Here is a 14,476-nt window from a genome sequence, read left to right as displayed (position 1 = left end):
ACCCTACCTATCAGACAAAGGAATAGTGTGGTATATGAATTTCAGGACCAGTGTGATGCCAGGTATATAGGCTGTACATCCCAAGGAATTGCAGATTTTATCAAGCAGCATATTCCTTTGGCTATTCATAACAAGCAAGGTATGAACAATATCCAGTCAGCTTGTGCTAGCAAAGCTGGCAGTACAGTACCCAAAATTAGATTTGACCTAAAATTGGGCAACGTTTGCTGTCTAACAGTGTATGAAAAATTACACTGACAACCAATTTAGGTTTATTAGTTGGGTTTTTGGTGTGGCACAATTATGTAGGTTGGAAGCTATTAATATACAGAAAGAACATGTAAATGTACTGTATTTGTTTCAACTCAACAAAATAGTAACTTCCATTCCAGTGATTCATTTCTCGGAGCAATGGCCTAATCAATCAGCATCAACCTGTGTGGTCTAAAATTTAAACAAAGCCTAGCAGTTAACTATTACGCAGCATTAATGAGTGCATTGTCCATGACAATATATCTACCAATCAGAATCCACTTTTCAATCAATCAGTTGCCGTCTCCTCTGTATAAATATTGTTTTTTCTCTTAAATTGGTATCTTTGCCAATGTTCTGATGAAGTCACAAGTCACACAAGACCAGGTTGTAAACCAACAGGTTTATTTTAAATCACACAAGTCCCCTCGTCATGTGCTGCGAGAAAGCAGAGCATGCCAACCTGGCGTTTAAAGGCAGAGAGATCAAGGGCTGAGAGATCAAAAGATCATACGGATAATGAGTCTCTGCAGGTAACCAAGAGTGTTGATGGCGAGTAAAGTGCCAACAGCTGAATAACCAGACCTGAAAAAGGGTGTAAACCCGAAATGTCAGTTTTCCTGCTTCTCTAATGCTGCCCCATCCTCTATTTTCCCACAGCTCCATACAGTCTTGATAAATTTGCAACTTTTTTTTAAGTGTAACTAAATCCGTTTTAGCATCGATGTCTAAGCACTGAAGGATTTAAGTTCAAAATAACTTTGATTATAAATGTTTCATCTCCACGTTAAGCCATAGCAATGCTCTTCTTCCACATGATCTCACCCAAATCTTTGGAGCAGTAGACAAGCAGTTAGCCTAGTTACAGCTTGCCAATATTTGTAGGGCCAGCTTCATTTCTCAAATACACAGACCAACAAAACCTCAATATACATTTAGGTTATTTAGCTTGATTTTGTAACCATTTGTAAATACTTCCTTTTTGAAATGAATACTATTGATGCTCAGCTGGGTTAACTACATTTTTATCTTTAATAGTTAAATTGCTGAACAGTTTGAGAAATATCAAATGGGATTTATTAGAGGTGTGTCATAATTGCAGTTTTTCTTGCTGTTCCCGTTAGTAAATTCATGTTGCACAAAGTCAGCCACAGTAAAAATCAGTGGCATGCACAATTTTGATTAATAAACACCATGAAAAATAGGGTTATTCACTTTTTGAGGAATAGAAGGAAATATTCCCTAATGAATAATATAACACAGCTTGGCTAGTGATGCTGTGAGCAAAACAAATATAATACAACATAACATTAGGAAGAAGATTATTGTAAAGCAGCACTCAGAGACTGTTTGGGAGCAGGCACTAATGTGCAGTTAAAAAAAACACTTTTGTGGAACAAACTTAACAAAAACAAGATTGTGAATGGTTTTTCTCCTAATGCTATTGCCTTTTATGCTATTTGGCTTGTGTTTTGTTTATATCCTATCCACTCACTCAATATTGTAACGGACATTGCTCCCTTGGAATGGATAATTTTGTACTCCAAGAAATGGACAAACTACCAGAACAATTTAGGTAATTAAAAAAGGGGATTATCGCACAGTGATCATTTAAGAACCGTATATTTTTTGCCACATGCCGTAGTCATAATGAGCAACATTGGAAGTCTGATATGTAGAACTGCAACTGCTGCTGTTATGTGACTTTTTACACTATGTTGACACTGACATGTCCATAAACATAAGAACATAAGCAATAAAACAGGATTACGCCATGCCTTCAAGCCTGTTCCAACAGTCAATAAAATAATGGATGATCTAATGTCCATCTCAGTTTCATGTTCCTACCTATTTCCCGTATCTGTTGACACACCAATGGTTGAAACATCTATCTCCACCTCCAATATATTCAATGATTCTGCCTCTACAGTTTCCAGTGGCACGGAATTGCATCTCTGTCCTAATGGGTGACTCTTCGTATGCTCCCTAGTTCAGGATGACCCGTGAGGGGAAACATCCTCACAGCATCTACCCTCAGAATTTCACATTTTGATAATGTCTATTCTTACTCTTTTAATGTTAATGTTTCCTCACAATGTGCTTCACCTAATAATTAACTTAATTAACCTTCACTGAATTATCTTTAATGAAAGTATGTTCTTCCTTGAATAAAGAGACCCAAACTGCATGCAGTGCTCTAGGTGCAAACTTTTATGCTCCATTCCCATCATTAAAGACCAAAGTTTCATTTGCCTTCCTAACTGCCTTCTGTACCTGCGTTTTAACTTTGTATTTTTTTATTCAAGGACACACAGGTCCCTGTGTACCAAAAGATTATTTAGTCTTTGTCTGTTTAAATCATATTTTGTCTTACTATTCTTACTAAAAGAAAGTGGACAATCTTACAGTTTTCCACACAATGCTTGATCAATTAATTATTAACCCATTTACAACCTATAGCCCTTTGCAGACTGCTAAGGTAGAACTTAATGAAGGTGGCAGGGGTACCATATGTTTATCATCAAAACTGGCAGCACCTCCATCTATCCAAACTCTGGAAGTCCCAAGGGAATCAGTCCCTAATGTACAAGGCAGTGCTGCCACTTGTGCTCTTGGCTTTACCGGAAACATTTTACTTGCAAGACTGACCCCATATACCAAATCTGTCAGAGGCTATGGTCTTTCAATTACTGCGGCACCACTGGGAACAGTAGCTGCTGCCTACAATACAGAAACCTTCACGAGATCATCATAGGATCTGTGAAATAACTAACAGCTGGTTGAAGGTGGCAGGGAAGGATTTGCTGTTCGGAAGATGAGAATTTGAGGAAACAGCAGAAGGAGGGCTGGTAGTTGTTGGGAGCTCCCTGCCTCCTGATGACCTCAAGTAGGTATTAAACGCTACTGAACAGGGACACCCATCTTTAGGTTTGCTTTTATGTGATACCTTTTATTGAAAGCCTTTTGGAAATTCATATTCTTTCCACCTACTGGTTCATCCTTCCATGCATGTCTTCAAAAAACCTCTAATAACTTTGGCAAAAACAATTTCCCCTTCAATGAAACCATGTCTTTGCTTGTTTTATTAGGATTTTCTGAATTTTGAGAAGATTTGTAGCTCAGGTTGAGGTTCTGGATGTGAGTTTGCTCGCTGAGCTGGAAGGTTCGTTTTAAGACGTTTCTTCACCTTTTTTTTTTATTTGAAAAAATATACTTTATTCATAGAATGTACAAAAAATAAAACATTTATACACCTACCCAGTCATGCAAGCCACTCCGGGTTACCTGGGGGTACGTACACCAACTAAAGGGAGAAAAAAAACAAAACAGAGAAAAAAGAAACCAAGCAAAGAAACCGCCCCGGCAGTCGTCACCCCGCACAGTCCCAGTTTGCCCCCTGACCAGTTGGGGAAGGCGCCAGCTGGGCCCAGTTACCAGATAGGATTCTTTTCCCTTTTCTGGACGAGGGGGCTCATACGGTGGTCTTTCCCCACCGCGCCTTGGCGGCGGCTGCCCCAAGCTTTAGTGCGTCCCTCAGCACGTAGCCCTGGACCTTGGAGTGCGCCAGTCTGCAACACTCGGTCGGGGGCAGTTCTTTCAGCTGGCAGACCAGCAAGTTGCGGGCAGACCAAAGAGCGTCTTTCACCGCATTGATGGTCCTCCAGGCGCAGCTGATGTTGGTCTCGGTGTGCGTCCCCGGAAACAGCCCGTAGAGCACGGAGTCCCGCGTCACGGAGCTGCTCGGGACGAACCTCGACAAATACCACTGCATCCCCCTCCAGACCTCCTGTGCATAGGCACACTCCAGTAGGAGGTGATCGACAGTCTCGTCTCCCCCGCAGCCACCTCGAGGGCAGCGTGCGGTGGTGCAGAGATTCTGGGCATGCATAAAGGATCTCACTGGCAGAGCCCCTCTCACCGCCAGCCAAGCAATGTCCTTGTGCTTGTTTGAAAGTTCTGGCGATGAGGCATTCTGCCAAACGACTTTGGCAGTCTGCGTGGGGAACCACACGACGGGATCCACCCTCTCCTTTTCCCGAAGGGTCTCGAGGATACTACGTGCTGACCACTGCCTGACGGCCTTGTGGTCAAAGGTGTTTCCTTTCAAAAATTTCTCCACGAAGGACAGGTGGTACGGAACGGTCCAACTACTCGGAGCGTTCCGCGGCAACGAGGCCAGGCCCATCCTTCGCAACACTGGGGACAGGTAGAACCTCAGTAAGTAGTGACACTTGGTGTTTGCGTACTGAGGATCTACGCACAGCTTGATGCAGCCACACACAAAGGTAGCCGTCAGGGTGAGGGTGGCGTTCGGTACGCCCTTTCCCCCCATTTCCCAGGTCTTTGTACATGGTGTCTCTGCGGACCCGGTCCATCCTCGACCCCCAAATGAAGTGGAAGATGGCCCGGGTGACCGCAGCGGCGCAGGTCCAGGTAATAGGCCAGGCCTGCGCCACATACAACAGTACCGAAAGCCCCTCGCACCTGACAACCAGGTTCTTACCCGCGATGGAGAGGGACCGGAGCGTCCACCTGCCCAGCTTCTGCTTAAATTTGGAGATACGCTCCTCCCAAGTCTTAGTGCATGCCCCAGCTCCACCAAACCAAACACCCAGCACCTTCAGGTAGTCTGTCCTGACGGTGAAGGGGATGAAGGAGCGGTCGTCCCAGTTCCCGAAGAACATGACCTCGCTCTTACCCCTATTGACTTTGGCACCCGAGGCCAGTTCAAACTGGCCGCAGATGTCCAACAGCCTACTCAGAGACCGACGATCGGTGCAGAAGACGGCGACATCATCCATGTACAGGGAGGTCTTGACCTGAAGGCCTCCGCTGCCTGGGATAGTCACGCCCTTCAGGCTCACGTCCTTCCTGATGGAGGCGGCGAAGGGCTCCACACAGCACATGAACAAGGCAGGAGAGAGCGGGCAGCCCTGCCTGACTCCAGATCTAACAGGAAAACTGTCTGATTCCCACCCGTTGATCGAGACTGCGCTAACGATGTTGGCGTAGAGCAGCCGGATCCAATTGCAGATGCCCTCCCCGAACCCCAATTTGGAGAGGACGTCCCTCATGTAAGCATGAGAGACCCTGTCGAAGGCCTTCTCCTGGTCCAGGCTGACGAGGCAGGTGTCCACCCGCCTGTCCTGTACGTAGGCGATCGTATCCCTGATGAGCGCGAGGCTCTCAGCGATCTTCCTGCCGGGCACAGCACAGGTTTGGTCAGGGTGAATCACCGACTCCAGGACAGACCTGACCCGGTTGGCAATGACCTTGGCCAGGATTTTGTAGTCCACGTTCAAAAGTGAAATGGGACGCCAATTCTTAATTTCTTCCCTCTCCCCCTTTTGTAAATGAGGGTGATGATGCCCTTCCTCATGGACTTGCACATTTCCCCTGCCCGAAGCGCACTATCGTACACCTCCAGCAGGTCCTGGCCGACCAGGCCCCACAGAGCAGAATACAGCTCGACCGGTAAGCCATCGCTTCCGGGAGTCCTATTCCTCTGCAAGGACATGAGGGCTCTGGTCAGCTCGTCCAGGGATATCGGCCGGTCCAGCCACTCCCTCGTGCCGTCGTCTAAGACCTCCGTGATAGACGACAGGAACGACTCGGAGGCCGTGCTGTCCGTGGGCTTCGTGTCGTACAGTCCGGCATAGAAGGATCTGCTGATCCTCAAAACGTCGGGCCGAGACGATGTCACCGAGCCGTCGTCCTCCTTCAGCCGGCTAAGCACAGAGCTCTCTTTGTGCACCTTCTGAAAGAAGAAACGCGAGCACGTCTCGTCCTGCTCCACGGAGCGGACCCTGGACCGGAAGATTATCCTGGAGGCCTCCGCGGCAAAGAGCGAGGCTTGCTGGCCCCTCACCTCGCGGAGGTCCTCCGTGACATCGACCCCCATCAACTGCAGAAGGAGCAGGTTCTGCACCCTTTTCTGGAGTCGCGACAGTTTTCCCCGCCTCTCTCTTGCCTTCTGAACACCCTTGAGGACAAAGAACCTCTTGATGTTCTCCTTCACCGTCTCCCACCAGTCGCCTGGAGACTCAAAGAGGGGTTTCACGGTTCTCCAACCGGTGTACTCCCTCTTAAGCTCCTCGACGTTCTCTGGGGTCAACAGAGTCGTGTTGAGCTTCCACGTCCCCTTGCCGGCCGGCTGGTCGTCCTGTAAGTGACAGTCGGCCAACAGGAGGCAGTGGTCAGAGAAGAACACCGGCTCGACACCAGTGGATCTGACCGAGAACGTCCGTGACACAAACAGGAAGTCTATCCTTGAGCGGATAGACCCGTCTGGCCGCGACCTGGTGTACCTCTGCTGCGCTCCGTCTGCAGGGGTGCTGAAGACGTCGAGCAGCTTGGCGTCCTTCACCGTGCCCATCAGGAATCTGAACGTGACGTCCAGTTGAATCCCCCCACCCGCTGTCCCCACGCCGGATCTTCCATCTGCATCAATGATGCAGTTGAAGTCTCCGCCTAGGATGACCGGCCTGGACGTAGCCAGCAGGGGTGGAAGCCGCTGCAGGACATCCAACCGCTCACTCCGTACCACTGGGGCGTACACGTTGATCAGCCTCAGGGGAGCATTCCTGTAGGTGATGTCAGCCACTAGGAGGCGCCCCCCCACCACCTCCTGAACTTGAGAGGTGGTGAAGTCGTGCCCCCGCAGCAGAATAGCCAGGCCCGAGGAGCGACAGTCGTTACCCCCCGACCAGATCGAAGGCCCACAGGTCCAGGCGCTGGACCATTTCCCGTACCTGCCGAGGTGCGGTATCCCGCACTCCTGCAGAAACAGGAGGTCCGCCTTGATGGTGGTCAGGTAGGCCAATGTGGACACACATCTCGCGGTTGACTTGACGCTGCGCACATTAATGTTCGCAACTCGTACCCCCATTGTGGGCAGTGACCGCAGTACCCTCCCCAAGTCCAAGGTCCAGCCCCTCCATCTGTCCCTTCATGCCCATTGCCCGGGCTAACTGCTGGACGCTCTCTGGGCTCAGGAAACCGTCTGTGCTGCCTTCCGGGTGGCATCCCCCCGTCAGGGGTGCGGAGGCAGGAGGGTCCGGCTCCGGATCAGGCTGGGGACGTGCTGTTTCCTCCTTCCCGCCTGGAAGTTCCGGGGGGCCCTCCAGTGCTCCAGCGGCACTTGACTGGGTGTCGGAGTGAGCCTCAGGACGCCTCCCGTCACCTGGAAGCGGGGTGCTGCTTTCCTTCCCCCTCGAGACCTTTAACTTCTGCTTCGGGTGGGCCCTCTCCGAATCCTCCTCGTCAGAGGAGCTCTTATAGCCCCCCTGTAGCTGTCTCTTCCCTCCTGATTGTTGCGGTTCCTGGGCCCGTCGACGCACCTTCCTCCTCGCTTTCCGGACTGTAGTCCACTCCCCTGGGTCGCCTGTCGCCGCCTCCATTGGCTCCGGGTTGTCGGGGGGGATCGGAGCCTGCAGGGGTGCTTTGCTGGCCTCGGGCCCATCCTGCAGGGCTGGGCCCTCCTGCACGGCCTGGCCCTCCTGCACATTAGTGGGGTCCTTGCTGGGCCCTGGTGCCTTCCTCTCCTCTGGGGGGGCTGGCCCCGCATTTCCCCTGCCGGCGACCTGGGCGTAGGTGGTACCCCGCCGCGGGCATGCCCTATAGAAGTGGCCCGCTTCCCCGCAAAGGTTGCAGCTTCTCTCTCGTGGGCAATCCTTTGCAAGGTGTCCCTCCTCCCTGCAGTTCCTGCAGATGGTGACTTTGCAGTCGGCCGCCATGTGACCTGACCTACCACAGGCATGGCAGACTTTAGGTTGCCCTGCATAGGTCAGGTAGCCCCTGCTCCCGCCGATCGCGAAGCTGGACGGTGGGTGTGCGACATTCCCGTCTGCGCCCATCCTCAGCGTCACCTTGACCTGCCTCTTACTGGTCCAGATGCCAAAGGGGTCCACCATGTCAGTTAGGTCCCCTTCCACCTTCACATACCTTCCGAGGAAGGTCAGGACATCAACTGCTGGCACATGCGGGTTGTACATGTGTACAGTCACCATACGGCTCCTCTGTGCTGGCATCACAAACAGTGGGACAGCGGTCAATACAGAGAGGGGGCCCTCACCTCCTTTCTCCTTGAAAACCTCCAGGAAGCGCTCGCAAAGCTTGGCACTCCGGAAGGTCACATCGTAAAAACCCCCTCCGGGGAGATCCTGCAGGCAGTAAATGTCCGCAGCAGCGAACCCACAACAGTCCAACAGGACCCTCTTCACGAAGAAGGTGCGGTCCACAGGTGCACCTTCATCCACCTTCTTTACGGAAACACGGATGGTGTTCCGGACCCCCTGACCTGGGGCACGAGCACTTGCCGCAGCCATCGTTGCAGGTTGGCTGCTCCCCTGAACCAGCGTTAGGCCGAAGCCAGCATTAAGATCCACTGGTCGCAAGGGTGCACAGCCAACCCGACGTCCTCCTTTCACCTCCAAGACAGCACTCTCGTCCTCTCAGTCCACAAGAGAGTGGGTCTTTATTGTGTTCGAGATGTGAGCTGGTTCACTGAGCTGTAAGGTTTGTCCCCAGATGTTTCTTCACCATTCTAGGTAACATCATCAGTGAGCCTCTGACAAAGCGCTGGTGTTATGTCCCGCTTTCTATTTATCTGGTTAGGCTTCCTTGGGCTTGTGATGTCATTTCCTGCAATGGTGATGTCATTTCCTGTTCTTTTTCTCAGGGGATGGTAGATTGGCTCCAAATCAATGTGTTTGTTGATGGAGTTCCGGTTGGAATGCCATGCTTCTAGGAATTCTCATGCGTGCCTCTGTTTGGCTTGTCCTAGGATGGATGTGTCGTCTCAATCAAAGTGGTGTCCTTCCTTATCTGTATGTAAGGATACAAGTGATAGTGGGTCATGTCGTTTTGTGGCTATTTTCTGAATGTCCAGCTATTGCTACTTAACAATGAATTCCAACAATTCCCCTATGAGATATCTTAGGTAATTGGCCTATAGTTTCCTGTTTTTTGTCTTCCTTTTTGTCAATAGAACATTGTATTTACAGTTTTCCAGTCCATTGGGATATTTACAGGATCTAGGGAATTTTGCAAATGATCCACTCTCGTAGCAATTTATTTTAAGACATTTAGATACATGTCATCAGGTCCATGGGACTTTCCTGCTCCTCCGATGCTGCTTGGCCTGCTGTGTTCATCCAGCTTCACACCATGTTATCCAAGGGACTTGTCAGCTTTTAGTCAAATTAGTCTGTCTAATGCATTAGATCCAGTGATGAGGATTGTTTTAAATTCTTCCCCTCTGATGCTTTCTGATTGTCTTCCATCATTAGGATTGTTTTTAGTGTTTTGTATCATGAAGATAGATACAAAATCATTGTTTAAAATCACTACCACTTCCTTGTTTCCCATTAGTCCTCCAAGGATGGAACTGAGGAATTAACAATTTTTTATTTAGCTATTGTGAGATATTGCATTATGATTCTCTTTACTAACTCATTCACAAGTGTGCTATGTTCACTATACCACGCTTCCATTCATTCATTTATAAAACCACGTTTCTGTGGTACATTTTACTTCTTCAAGATAAACTAAATTAAGCATCCCTTCATAGGCTACCACTCTATTACTGTTTCCTTACGCCTTTCAATCCTTAATAGCCCCGTGCTGCAAGCTGTCTTTAGACATGTTTCTGTATCGAAGGCTACCCCTGAATAATTGTTAATACTGTAACCTACTCAGAACAATGCCATCCCTACCATTGTGTCTCCATAACTCACTTCAAACTATGGCAAGATTATAATATTAGCCCTTAGTAGCCATCTCTTGGGACCTGAGTAGGCTGCAGGACATCAAACAGTCTCCTCCACCAGCATGTCCCTACAGTGTCAGAGATAATGGGAACTGCAGATGCTGGAGATTCCAAGATAATAAAATGTGAGGCTGGATGAACACAGCAGGCCAAGCAGCATCTCAGGAGCACAAAAGCTGACGTTTCGGGCCTAGACCCTTCATCAGAGAGGGGGATGGGGGGAGGGAACTGGAATAAATAGGGAGAGAGGGGGAGGCGGACCGAAGATGGAGAGTAAAGAAGATAGGTGGAGAGGGTGTAGGTGGGGAGGTAGGGAGGGGATAGGTCAGTCCAGGGAAGACGGACAGGTCAAGGAGGTGGGATGAGGTTAGTAGGTAGCTGGGGGTGCGGCTTGGGGTGGGAGGAAGGGATGGGTGAGAGGAAGAACCGGTTAGGGAGGCAGAGACAGGTTGGACTGGTTTTGGGATGCAGTGGGTGGGGGGGAAGAGCTGGGCTGGTTGTGTGGTGCAGTGGGGGGAGGGGATGAACTGGGCTGGTTGAGGGATGCAGTGGGGGAAGGGGAGATTTTCTCATATTCCGCCTGGGAACCCTGCAGCCATATGGTATCAATGTGGACTTCACCAGTTTCAAAATCTCCCCTTCCCCCACTGCATCCCTCAACCAGCCCAGTTCATCCCCTCCCCCCACTGCACCACACAACCAGCCCAGCTCTTCCCCCCCACCCACTGCATCCCAAAACCAGTCCAACCTGTCTCTGCCTCCCTAACCGGTTCTTCCTCTCACCCATCCCTTCCTCCCACCCCAAGCCGCACCCCCAGCTACCTACTAACCTCATCCCACCTCCTTGACCTGTCCGTCTTCCCTGGACTGACCTATCCCCTCCCTACCTCCCCACCTACACCCTCTCCACCTATCTTCTTTACTCTCCATCTTCGGTCCGCCTCCCCCTCTCTCCCTATTTATTCCAGTTCCCTCCCCCCATCCCCCTCTCTGATGAAGGGTCTAGGCCCGAAACGTCAGCTTTTGTGCTCCTGAGATGCTGCTTGGCCTGCTGTGTTCATCCAGCCTCACATTTTATTGTCCCTACAGTGTGCTGCTTTTTATCTCTTTGAAATTTCCTTATACACTACCTATTCCTATAACACTATCATTCCTTTTTCTAACTTTTATTAAGGACTCCCATCTTGTACTAATGTATAGATGTATGCTTTTAAATTACGTATTAAATAGTGTGGCTAGCCCCTTAAAGATACTTAGTATCAAAACAGCACTTCTGTGAAAATGTGTGAATAAATGTGTAGGAACTGCTAAAGATCAGCAATAGTAAATGAAATCTCACAAGTCAAGTGGCGGAGATCAGTTTAATATCCTCTATATTTTTATTTAGTAAACGTATAGTATCTCACTTATTTAGCTCATAAGATCTAGTATTTCTACTAACAAGACTAACTTTAAAGTCAAAGGGACTAATGCCTATTAATTATGCAAGCTCAGACCGGACGGACATTCTAGTCCTATCAAGAGTTTCCCAGGACAGATGCCATGTAAACTAGTTGTACAAAAGATACAACTATGTGACACCATAGTGCTAAAATTTTAATGTGAGTAAAAATTGTACTTTGGATTCCATCGCTGCCAAACTGTGCTAATACAGATGCTTAATAAAGAGGTTATTTTCGCCACTCACCGATCTTGGTCGTTATTGAATACTATCCTACACCACTCTCTTTGTACACACATGTAGAAGCTTTTGCTGTCTGTTTTGATATTTCTTGCTAGTATATTCTCATAATCTATTTTCTTCCTTTTTTTAGCCATCTCTTCCTCTTTGCCAGCCTTCATTGAAAGGATTGCAATTTTTACAATTTTCTATCCCAGAGGGTTATGGATGCTCTATCATTGAATACATTGAAGGCTGAGATACAAAGATTGTTGGGTTTTTGGAATCATGGTGATATGGGCACAAGGTAGGAAATTGGATTTGAGGCAGAAGATTAGCAGTGATTGTGTTGAATGATGGAGCAGGGTCAACGACAACTACTTATATTCCTGTTTCCTATGTTATTACGTTTTCAGGTCATTGTTACAATGTTGTATTTTAATGCCATCCTTACCTTCTTTAGTCATGATGGTTCTTTTTTGTAAAGCCTTTGGTGAGGAAATATATCTCTGTTGAGAATTGTGAAACATAAACACACAATAGTCAATGATTTGATACTAATTCCCTTGAATATGTTACAAGATAAATTGAAGTACTTCCAATCAAAAACCATTGCTGTGCATTTAAAATGTGGAGAGGAATATTGTTTTTTAAATATAAAATCAGCATAAGGGCACAGTTATCAGTACATATCCAAATTACAGAGGACTGCTGTCATGGTATTTAAGTGTCCATTGTGCATAATTGTACCTTGGCTCCATTTGTTCTTATTCCTCATTTGTTTTTATAATAAAACGTGTAGCCAATACTTATGGATTGTTCTCCTTGAATGTGATCTGGCATGTGCCTAATTCATTAGATTTCGGTTACACTGCAGTAATTCAGAAATTACCTGTTACATTAATAAAATCTTTACAAGAAATACGCAAATTAATACAATGTCACTGTGACAAAAATCTGAGATAATTGCCAAAGCAGAGTTAAGGAACAGATGACTACAATCACTATACTTTCAACCCAGCATTTGGGAAATGAAGGTCACCCCCATCTCTTATGACAGAAGAACATTTGTTGGTAAACAAATTAATCTTTCTAAAGGTCACCATTTGTTTAAGTTTTTATCCAGCGCTTGTCATCTGGAATACAAGACAAGTCTGTCATTCAGCTACACAGGGTGCAAAAGAAATGTGCTGCATGGATGCAGTAATGGTGTTCCAGTGTGTTTCAGCATTCTTTGGTAACATGGTGCCTGATTGGGATGCTATGGGCTGCTGGTTTACAGCTGTCTGTGGGCAAGACAGAGGTCCAGCCATGAATTACAATAAGATGGGTCCATACTTTCTGACTGGTAGAAGCTGGACTTCTGCCTGGAATTGACATTTTCAATGCTATCAGCCAGCACATATCTCTTACCTTCATTTTTTTTTCTTTTTTTTTCATTTTCTGCTACTTCTGTTATTTTTTATACTCAATGCTTGAAATTTCTATAAAGTTCTGCATCAAGTCTACTTTGCAAACAATTTTGTCACACCATTGAAACAACCACGTTTCTTTCAGTGAATATTGAAATGGTAATTATAAATTAAATTGCTTTATCCTTATTTGTGCCCTGCATTATTGATGTCACAACAGTCCTCTACTTTGAAGCATTGTTATTTTTCAATGAGCATTTAATTTTTAACAGTCCTAGAAAAATGATGACAAAAAAGTGCAACAGCCATGCCTCTTAAAGAATTGCTGTGATTGCTGGTTTTTCTTACATATTATGAGTCACTGAACTTCAAAGTAATACAGTTTAAATGAGATACTGAATAATGTTTCTAAAAATGTAGTATGCGCTAATATTAAAATATTTAATACTTTCAGAGATGAAAATCCTTGAAAGGGTGGATCGGGTGCTGCCTATATCTAGAAAGAGTTTAATTAGATGCATATTTTTTAATGCTTACTGAAATATCTTTCTTATAAACTTCAATCCCCTTCCACCTTCCATGCATACAATGCTGCATCAACTTTCTACTCTAATTAGAAGGATTATTGCAGAGAATGTATGACTTTGTATTGAATAATTTGAATCAGCATTTACTAAGTAAATGGGTTAATAAAGAAAACAAAGTAAAACTGCATAGGACGAAAAGTTAATTTTTTTGGGTCTTTCCTCTTTCTCCTGAGATAATTGCTTCCATAGAGATTTCCTTACTTGCTTAACAGCAAAGAAGAGCCAAGCTTACCCATTGAATTCTGGCTCCCTCAATATCCCGTAGCTGAATAGCCCAAAAGTAAATGTGTATTTCTACTGAAGAGTACAGTTGAAAAGTGGAGCATCTTTGGAAGGCAGAATTATCATTCACCAAAATTAATGGTGGATATGGCCCCTAAATATTTACAGAAGACAAGAAAGATTCATTCCACTGAACTAATCCAGATTTGAACAGAAGTCCTTGAAGTCAAAGGGCTCAAAGGGAAAAGTGTCTCAACATTTCTCTTTGTCTATTTCATCTTTACTGTGGATGAAGGTAATATTGAGAAATTTTAGGGAGAAGATGGATAAAATATTTTATTTATAAATAGCCTGGAGACCAGAAAAGATGTAATAGCTAGCAGTAGTTTATTATAAATGAATACCATCACAGTATTAACTTCAAATGTCAACAATGAACCATGGAGTTTTGAGTCTCATGGTAGACTATAATAATGTTTGCTGCAAGTGAATGTGCTTGAAACTCACCACAAGTTTAAAACCACAACTTTTCAAAATCAAAATAATGTTCGTTCATAGTGTTTCTTTCTAACAG

At 46.4% G+C, this 14,476-nt stretch overlaps 1 protein-coding gene across 3 annotated transcripts in view; it reads left to right on the top strand.

Annotated features, from left to right (window-relative positions):
* Window positions 1–14,476, top strand: part of iqch (IQ motif containing H) — a 161,750-nt gene that overhangs the window by 27,914 nt on the left and 119,360 nt on the right. The gene's annotated exons all lie outside the window — the stretch shown is intronic.

The sequence above is a fragment of the Stegostoma tigrinum genome, chromosome 33 (assembly GCF_030684315.1).
Source record: "Stegostoma tigrinum isolate sSteTig4 chromosome 33, sSteTig4.hap1, whole genome shotgun sequence".
Lineage (NCBI taxonomy): Eukaryota > Metazoa > Chordata > Chondrichthyes > Orectolobiformes > Stegostomatidae > Stegostoma > Stegostoma tigrinum.
The sequence above is the reverse complement of the archived record's forward strand: the minus strand, read 5'-3'. Positions and strand labels throughout refer to the sequence as shown.